Source organism: Pyrus communis, chromosome 16 (assembly GCF_963583255.1).
Source record: "Pyrus communis chromosome 16, drPyrComm1.1, whole genome shotgun sequence".
In the NCBI taxonomy this organism is placed as follows: domain Eukaryota; kingdom Viridiplantae; phylum Streptophyta; class Magnoliopsida; order Rosales; family Rosaceae; genus Pyrus; species Pyrus communis.
The window spans coordinates 20,789,397-20,806,796 of record NC_084818.1 but is presented as its reverse complement, the minus strand read 5'-3'; the positions used below and the strand labels follow the sequence as shown (position 1 = coordinate 20,806,796).

At 38.6% G+C, this 17,400-nt stretch overlaps 1 non-coding gene across 1 annotated transcript; it reads left to right on the top strand.

The window, feature by feature from the left end:
- Nucleotides 1-396: 396 nt before the first annotated feature.
- Nucleotides 397-507, top strand: LOC137721605 (small nucleolar RNA R71). The gene has a single exon (XR_011066676.1). It is a non-coding gene; the product is annotated as a small nucleolar RNA R71 (small nucleolar RNA).
- The last annotated feature ends 16,893 nt before the right edge of the window (nt 508-17,400 follow it).

Here is a 17,400-nt window from a genome sequence, read left to right as displayed (position 1 = left end):
TTGGCCTTTGATTGTAAGAATTCATGAGGTTCACTTGCTCTTGAACATACTCAGGGTAAGCCTCCCTAGATGGGCATTGGTGAGTAGGATGGCTTGGTATGTTGCAAATAGCACACACTTCATTAGCTTTTGGCACCATTTTGAGCACGGATTCAAGCTTCCTTTCTAGGTTAGCTACCTGCAATAAAAGCTCATGATTAGAACTTGTTTCATAGACTCCAACTTTCTTACCCCTTAAATCTTTGTGTTGAGCATTAGACCCCCAACATCTCAGAAATGTTATATGACTCTTGAGCATTCTTTTTCTTCAATGCTCCACCTGCTGCATTATCCACAGTTGATTGACAATTTTGGGTTAGTCCTTCATAAAAAATTTGCATTTGTAAGTGAAAAGGTAACCCATGGTGTGGACATTGCAACAAGAGGCCTTTAAAACGCTCCCAACACTCATTGAAAGGTTCACCATCATCTTGTTTGAAGTTGAAGATTTGTCCCCTTAATGTGGCTGTCTTTTGAGTGGAAAAAAACTTCTCCAAGAACTTCTTAGCCACGGCATCCCATGTAGTGAGGGAACCTGGTGTTAGAGTCATCAACCAACTCTTGGCCTTATCTTTCAAGGTGTAAGGAAACACCCTCATCCTCAAATTTGCTTCACTTACTCCCTGCAAAGGTAAGCCACTCACAACATTGTAAAACTCTTTAATATGAGCTAAAGTGTCTTCATTAGGTAAGCCATAAAATGAAGGAAACATATGGAAATGTGAAGATTTGAGATCATAGTTTCTAGCTTCTGTGGGCAGCAAGATGCATGAAGGTGAATTTGGTATGATTGGTTGAGCAAAGTCCTCCAAAGCTCGAAGTTCATCTAGGTTGCCCGCCATCTCTTCTTCTCTTTCCCAATTAACTTGCTCAGATTCTTTACTTGTTGAACTAGGTGAATTCCCTTCCTCTTCCTCACGGCTAAAGGATGAACTTGATGGCACAAAGTTGTCCAAAGTGTGGCCCTTCAACCGTTCAATTCTTTGGCCTAACTCAACAAGTCTATTTGACATATACAACCTGAAATAAAATCACACAAGTGTGAATGAAAATCTACTAGCAAACAACAATGAAATGAACAAGAATAAACTTAAAAACGTTTGAAAGGACTCAAAGGACTCAAAACAGATTCACAAGACTCAAAACAAGCTAAAAACTCTCAAAACTGCCTAAAAACACAAACTGGGCAGTTTTGACACTAAACTCAACTTTGGACGAAAATTAGGTTTGTGCTTGACTCAAAATGCTTCAAAACACAAGATAAGACAGATTCTAAGCCTAAAACTTAACAAAATATGGGGAGAAATTGTATTTGGACGAAATGCAATTAAATGGACAGATTATAACGAAAGCAGATTGTAAAGCAAATTGATGTAAACCAATGGATAATGGAATGGCTAAGGGATTCTTTTCCACACATGAAATGTATGCAACTTAAATCAACTTCCAGTTATCAATTTGACAAGTTATGAACCTTGACACTAATCAAAATAGCAAACAAGCAAACAAGCAATTACAAGGGACTGAAATCAGTCCCCGGCAACGGCGCCATTTTGGTTGATGTATATTTCCTTCCTAATGCTAGAATATATTTAGTATAATGGCATAAGCAAGGGTGTCGAATCCACAGGGACTAATTGGACCTATGTAATTACTTGTTTTGCAAGAACTCTAAGAAATGAATCAAACTAAACAAACTAGGCAGATTTGGAAATGAATCAAACTAGTCTAAATAGACAGATTTGTTGTTGTAACTTGAAAGCATGAGAAAATGAAGTAAACACAAATAAATGAATCAACAACTAATGTAATAGGATAGTATCAATGGAAATGAAGCTAGGGATTCGGTTTCACCATTGCTCAACTAAGTCCATGTTTGTCAAGTTAGTTTGTACTCATTCATCTACCTATTTCTTGAGTTTGTTTCACTTGGATATGATCAACCATATGATGTGTGGATTTGATCAAATGTCTCTAATCATGAACCTAATTGTGATGTGCAACTTTGGTTCATAATCAAGATTATGTAATGTACAAGAAACTTTCATAAAACCAAAGGGAATAACTCGGCAGGATGTGTGCTAAACACTCCCTTCATTCATTCATATATCTACGAAGATTATGCATGATGTGTGTTCTAATCTTGGCTACACAACTTTGTGATTAATTCAAATGATGATCAAGCATTAAAATCAACACACAAAGTCACCATTAAAACAGAAAATGAAACAAGAAATAGATGGACAAACTGAGCATTCTAACTTAATTACATGGCAAACTTTGCAAGGTTACATCGAATCCCTAGAGGAAGATTAGTTACACTTCATGTTTACAAAGGTTTAACATAAAAATAAATAACATGAGTGAACATAAGATTAAGAAGGAGAAACCCTTGAAGCAAAACTGATGTTGAAGTCCTTGAAGAGTTCCTTGGTGTTGCTTCTCCAAATGTGGTGCGGATGAAGGTAGAATGGCTTGGTTGAATGGTTTCTGCCCTTGGGACAGAAAATGGGCAGAGAATGGAGTGAAATGGGAGAGGTTATGGGTGTGTAAATGGACTGAATGAAGAAGAAAACTTGCGGATGGTAGAGAAAATGGACAGTTTCTGTGAAAGGAAAAGAATGCCGAATGCAATGGAATGGCGAGCAGAATGAGAGTGAGTGAGGGACAGAAAATGGAGCAAATAGAGTGTGTGTGATCCCCAACATTCAGATTGGATCTGGAATTTGTTTAACTCAGATGGCAGTGCATAAGTGATGGAAATGGCATCAAATGAGCTGGACTTGAATGGGTTTCTGAGGTGTTGTTCTCACGGCATGGACAAGGTCTGCAAAGATGTGGTTTGTTTAATCAAAATGCATGTGCCCTTGCTGCAACAAGTGAGTGGAATCTGCAAAGGTGAATTGTTTGTACAAATTCTGGAAAGGTGAAGAAAGCACACGGCATGGAATGATGGAATGATTGAATTTCTGGAATAAAGGATGCAAGGAATGGACATGATCTGCAGATATGTGGTATATTTAATCAAGATGCATGTGGATTTCTGCAAAGATGAAGTGGAGAAAGGTAATGGAATGCATAATCTGACTTGCAATCACATGGGAGTGCACGGCATGAATGTTATCATGCATGTGACTGCATGTTTGGTGTTCAAAAGTGTATAATCTGATGGGATGATATGGGAACACACGGCCAAGGTTGTGACATGCATGTGAATGCATGTTTTGGTGTTGGAACCACTCAATCTGACTTCAATCTTTTTGCCTTGTTTAGATTCACCCAATATGGCCGAATTGCACTACATACCTTCATTTGCCTTCCAATTGATCTTATTACACACTTGGCTGCACACTAACACCAAACAATGTAAAATGCAACTAGTTTAATCCAAAAACAATACAAAAACGCCAAATAAGAAAGCTATACATGCATGCAAAATATGACTTATCAAAAGGTTAGCGGGTTATGCTTTCTATTGTTTTCTTGATGGTTACTCTGGTTATAATCAAATTGTCATAGCTCCCGAGGACCAAGAAAAAACAACTTTCACATGCCCTTTTGGTACATTTGCATATCGTCGCATGCCTTTTGGTCTATGTAATGCACCTGCCACATTTCAAAGATGCATGATGAGCATATTTTCTGATTATGTTGAGAAAATCATTGAAGATTTTATGGATGATTTCAGCGTCTTTGGTGATTCTTCTGATGGTTGCTTGCATAATCTTAGTTTGATTCTAAAACGTTGTATTGAAACTAACCTTGTTCTTAATTGGGAAAAGTGTCATTTCATGGTTAAACAAGGCATAGTTTTAGGTCATATCATCTTCGAAAACGGCATTGAAGTTGATAAATCCAAAATAGATCTTGTACGTCACTTACCCTCTCCGACTTCGGTTAGAGAGGTTCGTTCTTTTCTTGGCCATGTGATAGGAGCATATTTATGCGACTTAATTGGCTTGTTCTTGTGCATTTACGTTGTTATTTCTTAGTTCTTTAAGTCTTTTAAGCCATTTTCGTATGTTTTCAGGTTCTAAGGGCTAAAGGAGCAAAGAAGTACATTTTGGAGCCTTTTGGAGCACTTTTGGGCTAAGGATGGATAGCTTATGCTTGGAGCCAAAGCATTGGACGAAATTGAGGACCAAGTGAGCCTAGAATCGAAGGAAGAAGGAGGAATCAAGAATTGGAAACTAGTTTCCATTATGGGGAGTTTCTATTCTTGAAAGGTTTCCAATTATGCAAGTTTCCAAATAATGTGGTTGCCTAAATCACATGTTCTAGAAGCCCTAGACATGTGCCGCACCTACCTTCCTCTTCTCTCCCAAAATCTGCAAGATTATGTCACAATCCCTTTCTTAAAAGCCTTAGCCGAACCTATACATTCCTTTTCTCCCAAAATCTGCAAGTTTGGCACTTTACCCTTCTTTTCCTCCCTTGTGCCGCAAGACTTAGCCTTTTTCCCCTAATTCCTGATTTCAATTACCTATTCTAAAGGGATTTAACTTAATTCCTGATTCTTAGAATTGATTTGGGGAATTAAACACTTACTTATTTCATGCAAGCCTTGCCGTGCACTTCCTTTGACCCTTCCTCTTCCTTGCCGTGCAAGGGGGAGGATTTTTTCCTATTTCTAGAGTCTTTGACTTAATTTCTGATTACCTAAATAACCTAGGGTTTTAATTCCTGAAATCCTATTAATAAACCTCCTTGTTGCAGCCACAAAGGATTCATTCATTCACCATTCACGCCAGAAATTCATCCCCTCCCTCTAACACATCCATACTTCACCATTCTTCATACTTTCTGCCCAAAAACAACCCTTGCCGTCCCCTACATCCATCCCTATCCTAAACACATCATTCTACATCATCCATAATCCCCAAAACTCACCATAACCCCTTGTGCCGCAGCAACTAGGAGAGGAAGGAGGCCTAAAACGTTTCATGCTTGCAGATTGGAGTGTTTTAGGTGTACTTCGTTCTTGTTTTCAATGTTTACTTTGCTATTACTTTCTAAGTTTGCTGTAATCATGAGTGGCTAAACCCCTAATTAGTTAGGGGAAAGTTTGAAGCCATGAACATGTTTGAAATATGAATTGATTTCTTCCAATTGTGATTTGTTAAGTTATGATTGCAATTCAATTATCTGTTTATTAAAAACTTGTTCTTGTATGTTGATTAAGGATGCATACTTAGTTTTCATGCATGAACTCGATGCTAGTTTATAAACGAGTTTCACCTAATCGTCACAAGTTTATAAACATGAGTAGTGAAGGTTGCTAGTCACAACCGCGTTAATTGAATTCTTGGCAAGAGTATCATGCATTCATAGTTACAATTGCCTCGTCAACACTTATGATTTTCATAGAGCATAATGATCTCTCACTGTATCTCTTCTATGCATTCATGTTGAGGACCGTTGGAGAATAATTTGAATTGTCGCATGCATCATCCAATTCAATGACATAAGGAAATCTGAGGGTTAATTAGTGCATCACGGTTAACTTGGGGTGTTGAGCATCATAGTTAATGAAAAGCAATTGGAAAGTCGATTCGTATACAAATATGTCATGTGTGGAGAATGGACCTCTAACTAATCCATCCATCATCTTGTTTCACAAATTCGTTTTATAATCTGCCTAGTTCTATACTTTGTTTTGTTATTTCAATTTTCGTCAAATCAAAACCCCCCTTTACTTTCTTGTTCTATATTGTTTAGAATCTGTTTAATTTGTGTTTTAAAGTGTTTTGAATCAAACCAAAACCTTAAATTCGTCCAAAATTGTGTTTAAGGTCAGAAACTGCCTATTTAGTGTTTTTAGGCAGTTTTGGGTCTTTTGAACCTGTTTTGAGCCCTTTGAGTCTTTGTGAACATTTTTAACTTTGTTTTTATGTTTTTGAGTCAGTCTAGAGGTTTTAGCAAGCCCTCCTAATCCCTGGTCTAGAACGATCCCTACTTGCATCCTTACTACAATTTGACAACAAGAGGGTTAATTTGTGTGCTTAACTATTTTCGCATCAAATTTTGGCGCCGTTGCCGGGGATTAGCAACTTTGCTAATCCCTTGTTAATTCTTTTATTTCTTTTTCATATATTTTCGTTTAGTTACTGACCTTATTTTTATTCTTGTTTTAGGGGGTCCTAGTTTATGACTAGGAGTTCAAAATCTGTTAGTAAGCACATCCTTGACTTTGACGACGATTTTGAGCGGACCTTGAGGAAGCAAAAGAATCAACAAAATCCTAACCCACCGTCTCCTAGCTCTACATCTGATTTGACGAATTAGGAGAGGAAGGAGAGACCACGGCACAGTTTGTGGAGGAAGTACAAACCATGGCCATGGACAATCGAACCATCAAAGAGCTCTCTGCCTCAGGTATAGACAATGTCGTTCCTTTATGCATACAATACCCCGCGGCGGCTCAAGGTAAGACGGACGAATTTGAACTTAAGTCTAGTTTATTACATCATATTCCTAAATTCCATGGGCTATCCATGGAAGATCCTAACAAACATCTTAAGGAATTTGAAGTAGTTTGCTCAAGTATGACACCCATCAACGTGGATGGGAGTATTTTGAAGATGAAAGCCTTTCCATTTTTTCTCGTGGACAAGGCCAAAGATTGGTTATATGAATTGGCCCCCGGAACTGTTAATTCTTGGGAAAGTATGAAACGTGCATTCTTAAAGAAATTCTTTCCCACTGCAAAGATCATTCTCTTGAGGAAACGAATTAGTGGCATCCAACAAAATCAAGGTGAGTCGTTTCCATCTTATTATGAACGTTTTAAATCACTTGTTGCTTCATGTCCACAGCATCAAATGAAGGAAGAGTTGCTCCTTCAATATTTCTATGAAGGCCTTCTACCAATCGAACGTCAAATGCTAGATGCCTCGGCGGGAGGAGCTTTGGTAGATAAAACACCCATGGCAGCCAAGACACTCATTGCGACCCGTGCATTGAATGCACAACAATACGTAGGCGTGGGACAAAGGGATAACCCACGGCCACAAGTGAATGAGGTAAGTTCTTCCTCCGATATTCAATCTCAATTAGCTAATCTTACTTCCATTGTTTCTCAGATGGCCGAAGGTATGAGAATCCAAGGACCAATGGTGTGTGGAGTATGTTCTATTCAAGGACATGTTTCTGACAAGTGTCCTCAACTTATTGAGAATGGTGGATGGGAGGCCGCGAATGCAATTGGATTTCAAAGCCAAAATCAACCAAGGAACGATCCATATTCCAACACCTACAATCCCGGTTGGAGAGATCACCCAAACTTCAAGTGGAGGGAGCCACAACAACCCCAATCACAAGGAGGCTTTAGGCAACAACCTCCGGGCTTCTACAACAAGCCATACGCACCCACACAAGCACCTCCACAATCTGCCCAAACAAGTTCAGGTAACACTTTAGACAATGATACACTTCTTAAATTACTAACTAACTTGTCTAAGGGACAAGAAAATCAAGCCAAGGCAATGCAAACAATGACAAAAGGGTGGATCATTTGGAGAAGCAAATTGGGCAGATTGCAGATTTTGTAGGTAAATTTCGAGACCAAGGCCAACTCCCTAGTTCTACCATTCCAAATCCAAAAGGAGGGTTCGAAAGTGCAAAAGCCATAGTGTTGAGAAGTGGGAAAGAAGTTGGGGCAGTGATAGGAGCATATTCATGCGACTTAAATGGCTTGTTCTCGTGCATTTATGTTATGTTTCTTTAGTTATTTTAGTACTTTAAGCTATTTTCGTGTGTTTGTAGGTCCAAAGGGCTAAAGGAGCAAAAAGATGCATTTTGGAGACTTTTGGAGCACTTTTGGGTTAAGGATGGATAGCCTATGCTTGGAGCCAAAGTGTTGGACGAAATTGAAGACCTAATTGAAGACCAAAGTGTTGAAACCTTGTTCCCTTTAGTTTTAGGACATTTAAAACCATTCATATTCTCCCATAGCCGTGACTTCCCCTTCTTTCCAACATAATTCACATGCATTTCAGATTGCATTCCCATTCTTTAATTCAACCAACACAACCATGCACTCCACATGCATTTCCACCCTTACAAGACCCTAATCATTCATCCACACAATCTGCCATCATTCACACAAACACCATCATTGCCATGCATTCCATTCCATCTCCCATTTCAGATTGCATTTCATTCATTCCAACCAAGCCACATGCACTCCCTTTAAATATATTCAACCTAGCTTTCATTCCACTTCATTGCACATGCATTCCCTTCATAAATAATTCACATGCATTCATCATCATTCCCCCTTTAATCCACATGCTCTCCCATTTCAAATTACACTACCATTCACCACAGAAAAACACCATCATTGCCGTGGCTTCCATGCACTCCCATCCTTTACCATTTCAGCCACATGCATTCATACAAAGCTTTAATCCACATGCATTTCCACCTAGCTTTCCACCTCACAACCACCAGAAATCAACCAAAACCGTGCATTCCCTTTCATTTCTGTCAAAGCACATGCACTCCCACCCTTTAATCACATGCATAAATCAGCACATGCATCTCCCATTCCCATCAGATTTCCATCATATTCACATGCATTCCATCCTTTAAAACATTGCACATGCACTCCTTTTAATTAATTAAGCCACATGCACTCCCATCCATTTCATCATTGCAGCCAACACATGCTTTCACATGCATTTTCAGAGTGTCCCCTTGCACATGCAGCCACATATTCATTGCACATGCAATTCCAACCCACATGCATCCTTTAATCATTCAAACATGCAGCCACATTCCCTCCTAGCTGTCATGTTCGCCCCATTTCACTCATAAATAAGCATCCATTGCATTCATTCTCATTCATTCTCATACACACTTCCATTTCAGAAATTCATCCATTGTACATACCACAAACACTTCCCCCATTGCCGTGAGTTTCTCCCTTATAATCCAAACACCACTCCTCTTCCATTTCCACCACTCCCCAAACCATTCACACCACCAAACCTCACCTTAGACCTTGTGCTACAACAACGAGGAAGAGAAGAGTGCCTAAACGTTCATACAATTCAAGTTTGAGTTGTTGGAATGTTTAGGTGTTTCTTTGATTTCAATGTTTAAATTCAATTCTCTTTGTTTTGTACGTATGAGGAATGGAAGAAAAGAGTGCCTAAACGTTCATACAATTCAAGTTTGAGTTGTTGGAATGTTTAGGTGTTTCTTTGATTTCAAAGTTATGAGGAACTAAACCCCCCTTTGTTAGGGGGTGATTCGAAATATATGTTTATGCTTGCATTTTGATTTGATTACTTCTAATTGCGTTTCATAAGTTGTGGATTCAATTTGATAACTTATTTATGTATGTTTATTGAGAGTGCACGCTTAATTTTCATGCATGAATATGACGCTAGAATATAAGTGAGTTTCACCTAATAGTTACGAACTTATATTCACAAGTAGTGGAGGTTGCTTATAAACAATCGCGTTAAACGAATTCTTGGCATAAGTTTCATGCGTATTCCATAGTAACGAATGCCTCGTCAACACTTATAATTTTCATAGAGCGTAATGATTCTTGCTTGTATCTCTATTATGCATTCATGTAGGGGACTTGTGGGGAATGTTTTGAATTGTCGCATGCGCTAACCCATCCAATTCAATAACGTTAGGAAGATTTGAAGGCTAATTAGTGCATCACGGTTAACTTGGGGTGTTGAGCATCATGGTTTATTGAAATGCAATTGGAAATCGTTTTATTATGCAAGTATAACATATGTGGAGATGAACCCCTTAGCTAGGTTCCCATCCATTCTATTCCATCAAATTCGTTTTACAATCTGTTTTGTTTCCAAGTTTTTGTTTTGTTTTTAATTTCATCCAAAACCAATCCCCCATTTATTTTAAAGTGTTAGATTAGTTAGAAATACATTTAGTTTGTGTTTATGAGTGTTTTGATTCATTTTGTTTCCCAAATTCGTCCAAAGTACTCAAGGTGGTCAAAACTGCCCAGAAAGTGATTTTAAGGCAGTTTCGAGTACTTTGGGTACTGTTTGAGTCTTTTGGTTTGTTTTAGAGTTTTAAAGTTTAGTTTTACATTCTTTGAGTCTAGTTTAGTGTTTTATATTGCGTTTTTATGTTTTTGAGTCAAATCCAAGTGGTTAACAATCCCTCCTAATCCCCGGTCTAGAACGATCCCTACTTATACATATACTACAATTGACAAAAAGAGGGTTTAATTTGTGTGCGTATAAATCTCGCATCAGGCAGGTTCTTCATCAAAAACAGGTCAAGAAGAGGATGAAAAACTGCACTTTGAAGAGGGGGAAACAACCAAACCCACGGCAAGGGTGGAACTCCCTTTGCCGCCACTCTCTAGTGACCCTAAACCATCCAATCTGTCCAATAAAGGTAAGAATGTGTCAAATTCAGTTCCTACTAATGTTTTTCCTTCGAATGTTCCTTTTCCTAGTAGGTTCATGCAAACGAAGATGGAGGAAGCTGAAAAAGACATTCTAGAGACATTTAGGAAAGTTCAAGTTAACATACCCCTTTTGGATGCAATCAAGCAAGTTCCACGCTATGCCAAGTTTTTGAAGGAGTTGTGCACCACTAGGAAGAGGATTTCGACCAAGGAGGTTGTCAAGGTAAGTGAAAATGTCTCTGCCATCTTGCAACGAAAACTACCCCCAAAATGCAAAGATCCAGGTAGTTTTACAATTCCTTGTGTCATTGGTAATATTCGCTTTGAATCTGCCATGCTAGACTTAGGTGCCTCTATAAATGTTATGCCATATTCAATTTATGCATCTATGAATTTAGGAGCGTTAAAAAATGATGGTGTAATCATACAATTGGCCGATAGATCTAACGCCTATCCAAAGGGAGTTTTGGAAGATGTTTTAGTACAGGTTAATCATTTAATCTTCCCGGCGGATTTCTATGTTCTTGACATGGATGAATCGGATCATGCCACTTCATTACCCATCCTCCTTGGAAGGCCATTCATGAAAACGGCCCGGACCAAGATTGACGTGTTTAACGGAACTTTGTCCATGGAATTTGATGGGGAAGTTATTAATTTCAATCTTTTTGATTCTATTAAGTACCCTAGTGAGGACCATTCATGTTTCTCTATTGATATAATTGATTCTTTGGCGCAGGGATATCTTGACGATTTGAATGACGATGCACTTGAAAAAGCCATTACAAGAGGCTTGGAACGCAACAACGAGGAGGTAACACCTAGGTTAACCCACGGCACACCTAGATTACACTATGCCGTGCCCCCTAGTGAGGAAGTTAGGGAGATGGTTGCTGCCCTTGAGTTGTTGCCCAAGCATGATGGTAAGTTTCCTAATCGTGAGTCAATTCCTATTTCGACTAACAAGTTGCTTCCGTCCATTGATGCGAACTAATTAAGCACACAAATTAAAACCCTCTTGTGACAATTGTAGTATATGTATAAGTAGGGATCGTTCTAAACCGGGGATTAGGAGGGATTACTAAATCACTTGGAAACTGACTCAAAAACTTAAAACAAAGGTTAAAACACTAAACTAGACTCAAAGAATGCAAAACTAAACACTTAAAACACTAAAACAAATCAAAAGACTCAAAACAGCACCAAAACACTCAAAATTGCCTTAAAAACACTTTCTGGGCAGTTTTGAGCACCTTGACTACTTTGGACGAATTTGGGAAATAAATTGATTCAAAACACTTAAAAACACAAACTAAGACACTTTCTAACTAAATTAGACACTAAGTAAAGGGGGATTGAGTTTTTGACGAAATTAAATAAAATGCACAGATTGTAATTAAGGGCAGATTGTAAAGATGAATGTGATGAAAATATGGATGGAATGCTAGCTAGAAGGTTCTTCTCCACACATGTCACACTTGCATACAAGATGATTTTCGGTTGGTCTTTCGATGAATTATGAAACTCAACACTCCGGGTTAATTAGGTCCGCTTAAATTAACCTTCAGATTTCCCTAGAATCATTGAATTGGATGAATATGCATCGCAAACAAATTATTCCTAACAAGTTCTCTATATGAACAGCATGATAAAGATACAAGTTAGAATCATTACATTCTTTGGAAATCATAAGTGTTGACGAGGCATTCGTTACTATGATGAGCATGAAACTAGTGCCAAGTATTCATTTAACGCGATTGTTTATAAGCAACCTCCACTGCTTGTGAATATAAGTTCATAACAATTAGGTGAAATTCACTTATATTCTAGCGTCATATTCATGCATGAAAATTAAGCGTGCACTCTCAATAAACATACACAAATAAGTTATCGATCAAGCAGTTAAACAAATTGAATCCACAATACATGAAATTCCAACCAAATGTAATCAATTCATATTGCAAGCATAAACATGGTTTCGAATCACCCCCTAGCTAATTAGGGATTTAGCCTCTCATGTTCACAGAAAGAGAAATAAATTTGAATTTAAACATAACGAACAAAGGATTGATTACACCTAAAACGCACAACGAATCCACTTGAATTTCTGCGCGTCCAAGCTCCTCTTTCTCCTTTCCTTGCTGTGGCAGAGAGGATTGATGGTGTTTTTGGATGGTTTTCTGAGTTAGGGATGAATTTAGGGATGTTTGGTGGTGCGGCAATAAGGGTGGATGGTATGTGGATGTGTGGATGGTGATAGGAAAGATTATGGTGGCTGCGGCAATGGTGGGAAAGGTGTGGAAGATGGCTGGAATGAAGGGGGAAGGCTGCGGCAATGGTTTTGGGTGGTGATGGCTGCACGGTTTTTGGGAGAGAATGGGAGAGTTCTTGCGGCTGAGAGGGAATTAGGGTGCTTGGCCTAAAGGGTGATATGTGAATGTTGAGAAGAATCGGGTGAATGGTTGATGAGTGACGGCTTAAGCTTAGGGTTTATGAGTGAATGGCTGAGATGGTTTGATGAATGAATGGATGGCATGAATTAGGTCGGCTAGGGTGAAATAAAGGGTGAAAATCTGAGATGTTATGAATAATAGAGCTAGGGTGCGGCTGGAAGTTAGTTTATATATGGTTATAGAAAATAAAACCCTAGCTTATTAAATCAAAGGCTCACAAAATTAGGGAATTAAAATCAGAAATTTAAAGGTGCGGCTAGGATTGAATTTGGGAGAGAAATAGGTTTAATTCAGAAATAAAAGGGCAAGGTGCGGCTAGGGTTTAGAAGCATGTGTTTAAATGCTGACCTAGGACAAAATTGCCCTCCCTTGCACGACAAGGGAAGGGGAGAAGATACAAGGGCACGACAAGGGTGTTTAAGGGGCCTAGGGCCTCGTTTTGTGTCCTAAAGTGCCTACAAGGCCTTCAAAGTGGCTAGAAAATACGGACGTTTAAGTTTAGGAAAGGTTACCAAAACGGGAAACCTAGGGTTAACTTTCCTACTTCAAATAGGAAACCTTGTTTGAGTAGGATTCCTCGTTTTGGTAAGAATTCATCGTTGGAGTAGGAATTCGTCGTTTCTTCAAGTCTTCAACTCATTCATTCCTCTTTCGCTCCAAAAGACTCCAATTTGCATCTTCTTGCGCACTTTGGCCTTATAATCTGAAAATACACAAAAGTGGCCTTAAACACTAAAATGACTAAATAAACACAACATAAATGCACGAGAACAAGCTAATTAAGATGCATGAATATGCTCCTATCAAATTCCCCCACACTTAACTTTTGCTCGTCCTCGAGCAAAACAAAACAGCTAAAGTAAACAAGACGAAACAAAACAAACAAAACAAAACCTAAACCTTCCAACGTTTGCCTCAGGGATTTCCAATGAAACATGACATGTCAAAGATCATTACTCACATAGCTTTTAGTCTTCCTTCCCCTTAAGCACATACTTAATCATAGTCACCATTCACTAGTTCGCATTTAATCAATTAAAACACATTTTGAATGTAGTAACATGCCTTAGAGAATTCCCTCAATTCCTCACTAGTTATGCACTCAATTTTCACTCAGATTTTCTGACTACACACCCTACACTAGTTATATGTGAGAAGATTGATGTAAACATGAAAAACTAGTACTCCCATATGTTATAACAAAGAATGCAATTTCTGGAGTAATTAAACATGTTTAGATATGATCTCATGAATGGAATGCTACTACTTAGATGCGAGAACCAGTGACACCATATGCTCATACCAAATTCAAACTCCACAATTGAAATGCACAACACTCAAGATAGAAGTCAAGGGTTGTAACGGGGCTTGGGGTATTGGTTAACAAGGAAAGATAGGGATAAACAAACGTTCTTTAAGCAATAGCAAGCAAAGTAATGAAATTGAGACTTAGAATTCACTTAGAATGCAGAAATCAACTTTTAGACAAATAGGGAAGATTCAAACAACTCTTAGGGCCTAATTCATTGTTTTGGGCCCTTACTTCAACAAACAACACTTGAGAACACTTTTTCACATCTTTTCAACTCCTTTTTCATTCTTTTCATAACTTTTCTTTTTTTCTTCTTATTTTCCACGAAATTTTTTTTTCTTTCTTTTTTTTTTTTTTTTCTTTTCTTTTCTTTGCCGTGCCTCATTCAAGACTTTGGCACACCCATATATCAAGAATCCTTCCCCCACACTTGTTTTCTGCAATGCAATGATCAAAAGGAATTCATTCATGCTTACTATGCTTCAAGAACAAGGGTACGGATGGTCCTAATCTAGGCTAGGTGAGGATGATATGGGTTAACAAAGAACATGGCTAACATGGCTCAATGGGGTTAAACTTAAACACAAAATGAGTGAAGGGCACACGGCTATTTGGCTTTTGTGGTGGTCACTACACAACTTCATCTTGAATATGTGTTATGCAATTCAATAACATGCTTTGAATGAAATGGGCATGAGTTCTAGCATTTGGAACTAAGTGATGAAACACCTTCTAAGTAGTAACCAAGCAAAGAATAATGAGATCATGCAACGACTTTAGAAAACAATAATGCACAGATTTTAACTCTCCAAATAACGTTTAGGCTCAAGTCTCACAGGGATGTAGCGTTTGTTTAAGTTCTTTTCTTCAAGCATGTTACAAAAACTGATTTTATCCTTTGTGATTACATGTGAATTCGTAAACTATAACTACAAACAAGCATAAACCAAAGAGTATATCAAACGTTCATCCATGTTTGTAACTTTCTTTAACCATCATGCAATTAAAAACCAAATCCTCATCATTGTATTGGAAGGTAACCTACGACACAAACAAACACACAAAAACAACTCTTTTTGGGTTTTTCAAAACAATTTTTCAAATTTTTAAGTGATTTTCGGATTTTTAAGACAACACACACTAAAACACTCTAAAATAGCTTAAAAACACTTAAAAACAGCAAAGAACAACATTGGAAGTTATGGGTGATAAAATCCCACGAATTTGCATCAACAACATTAGTTACCCCCCCCCACACTTAAATCAAACATTGTCCTCAATGTTTCAAGCTTAAAATCACACCAAACAAAAGTAAACACACAAACAGCATCTAAACACACTAACATGTCAAATTGTAAATAACAAAGAGAAGAGGTTAGGGACGCAAATCTGGTTATGGAGTGTAAATACCATCCTCTCCTTGGTGATTGCATGGGTTGCCTCCCACGAAGCGCTTTCTTTATCGTCTTGCAGCCGGACGATGCCACATTGATCATCCTTCATGGGAACCCACGGCATAGTGGGTGGTCTCCTCCACATCATGTTCTACAAAGCTCTCGTAGTAAGGCTTCAATCGATGCCCATTCACCTTGAACTCTTGACCTGTTTTGAAACTACGAACTTGGACTGCACCATGAGGAAAAACATTAGTAATAACAAAGGGTCCAATCCAATGTGAACGTAACTTACCCGGAAATAGACGAAGACGAGAATTAAATAACAACACTTTCTGTCCAACAGAGAAGGACTTGGTGCGAATCATCTTGTCATGAACGGCCTTTGTCTTTTCCTTGTAAATGCGGGCATTCTCGTAAGCTTCATTCCGTATCTCCTCAAGTTCATTCAATTGAAGCTTACGATGAATTCCCGCCTCATCTACATCCATGTTGAACTTCCTCACGGCCCAATGAGCCTTGTGCTCTAACTCCACAGGTAAGTGACATGGTTTGCCATAAACAAGCCGAAAGGGGGACATTCCTATGGGTGTTTTGTAGGCGGTCCTATAAGCCCACAATGCATCCTCTAACCGCAAGCTCCAATCTTTTCTTGTTGGCCCAACCGTCTTCTCAAGAATCTGTTTTACCTCCCGATTCGACACCTCAGCTTGCCCGCTTGTTTGAGGATGATAGGGTGTCGAAACCCTATGTGTAACGTTGTACTTTCTGAGCAGTGCCTCGATTGTACGATTACAAAAATGTGAACCTCCATCACTTATAAGGACTCGAGGCATTCCGAACCTAGCAAAAATGTTAGACTTCACAAAATCTGCAACCACTTTGGAATCGTTAGTACGGGTGGCTTTTGCTTCCACCCATTTGGAAACATAATCCACCGCCAACAAGATATAGAGAAAACCATGTGATGAAGGAAAAGGACCCATAAAATCAATTCCCCACACATCAAATATTTCAACAGAAAGTATAGGGTTTTGTGGCATTTGATCCTTAACACTTATATTACCCATTCGTTGACAACGATCACATGTAAGGCAAAATGTCCTAGCATCCCTAAAAATGGTTGGCCAATAAAACCCACATTCTAAGACTTTAAGGGCAGTGCGTTGGGTGCCAAAATGTCCCCCACATGCATATGAATGACAGAATGTTAAAATAGATTGAAACTCAGATTCATTCACACAACGTCGTACAATCTGATCGGGACAAAATTTCCAGAGGTATGGGTCATCCCAAACATAAAACCTAGCATCCTTTTTAAGCTTATCACGTTGATTCCTATTAAGTGTGCTAGGGATATGTTTAGACACCAAAAAGTTCACCAGATCTGCAAACCAAGGCTCACTTACCTGGATAGACATTAATTGTTCATCGGGGAAGGTTTCAGAAATTGGCAATGCTTCCTCATGCACCATTCGACTTAGGTGGTCAGCCACCACGTTCTCCACGCCCTTCTTATCCCGAATCTCAATGTTAAACTCTTGTAGAAGCAATATCCATCGAATTAATCTAGGCTTGGCCTCCTTTTTCGTGAGCAAATACTTGAGAGCTGCATGATCCGTAAAAATAATAACTTTAGTACCAAGTAAGTAGGATCGGAACTTATCTAATGCAAATACCACATCAAGTAATTCTTTTTCAGTGGTTGAGTAATTTAATTGAGCATCATTTAGTGTCCTAGATGCATAATAAATAACATGAGGTTGTTTGTTATTTCGCTGCCCCAAAACAGCACCA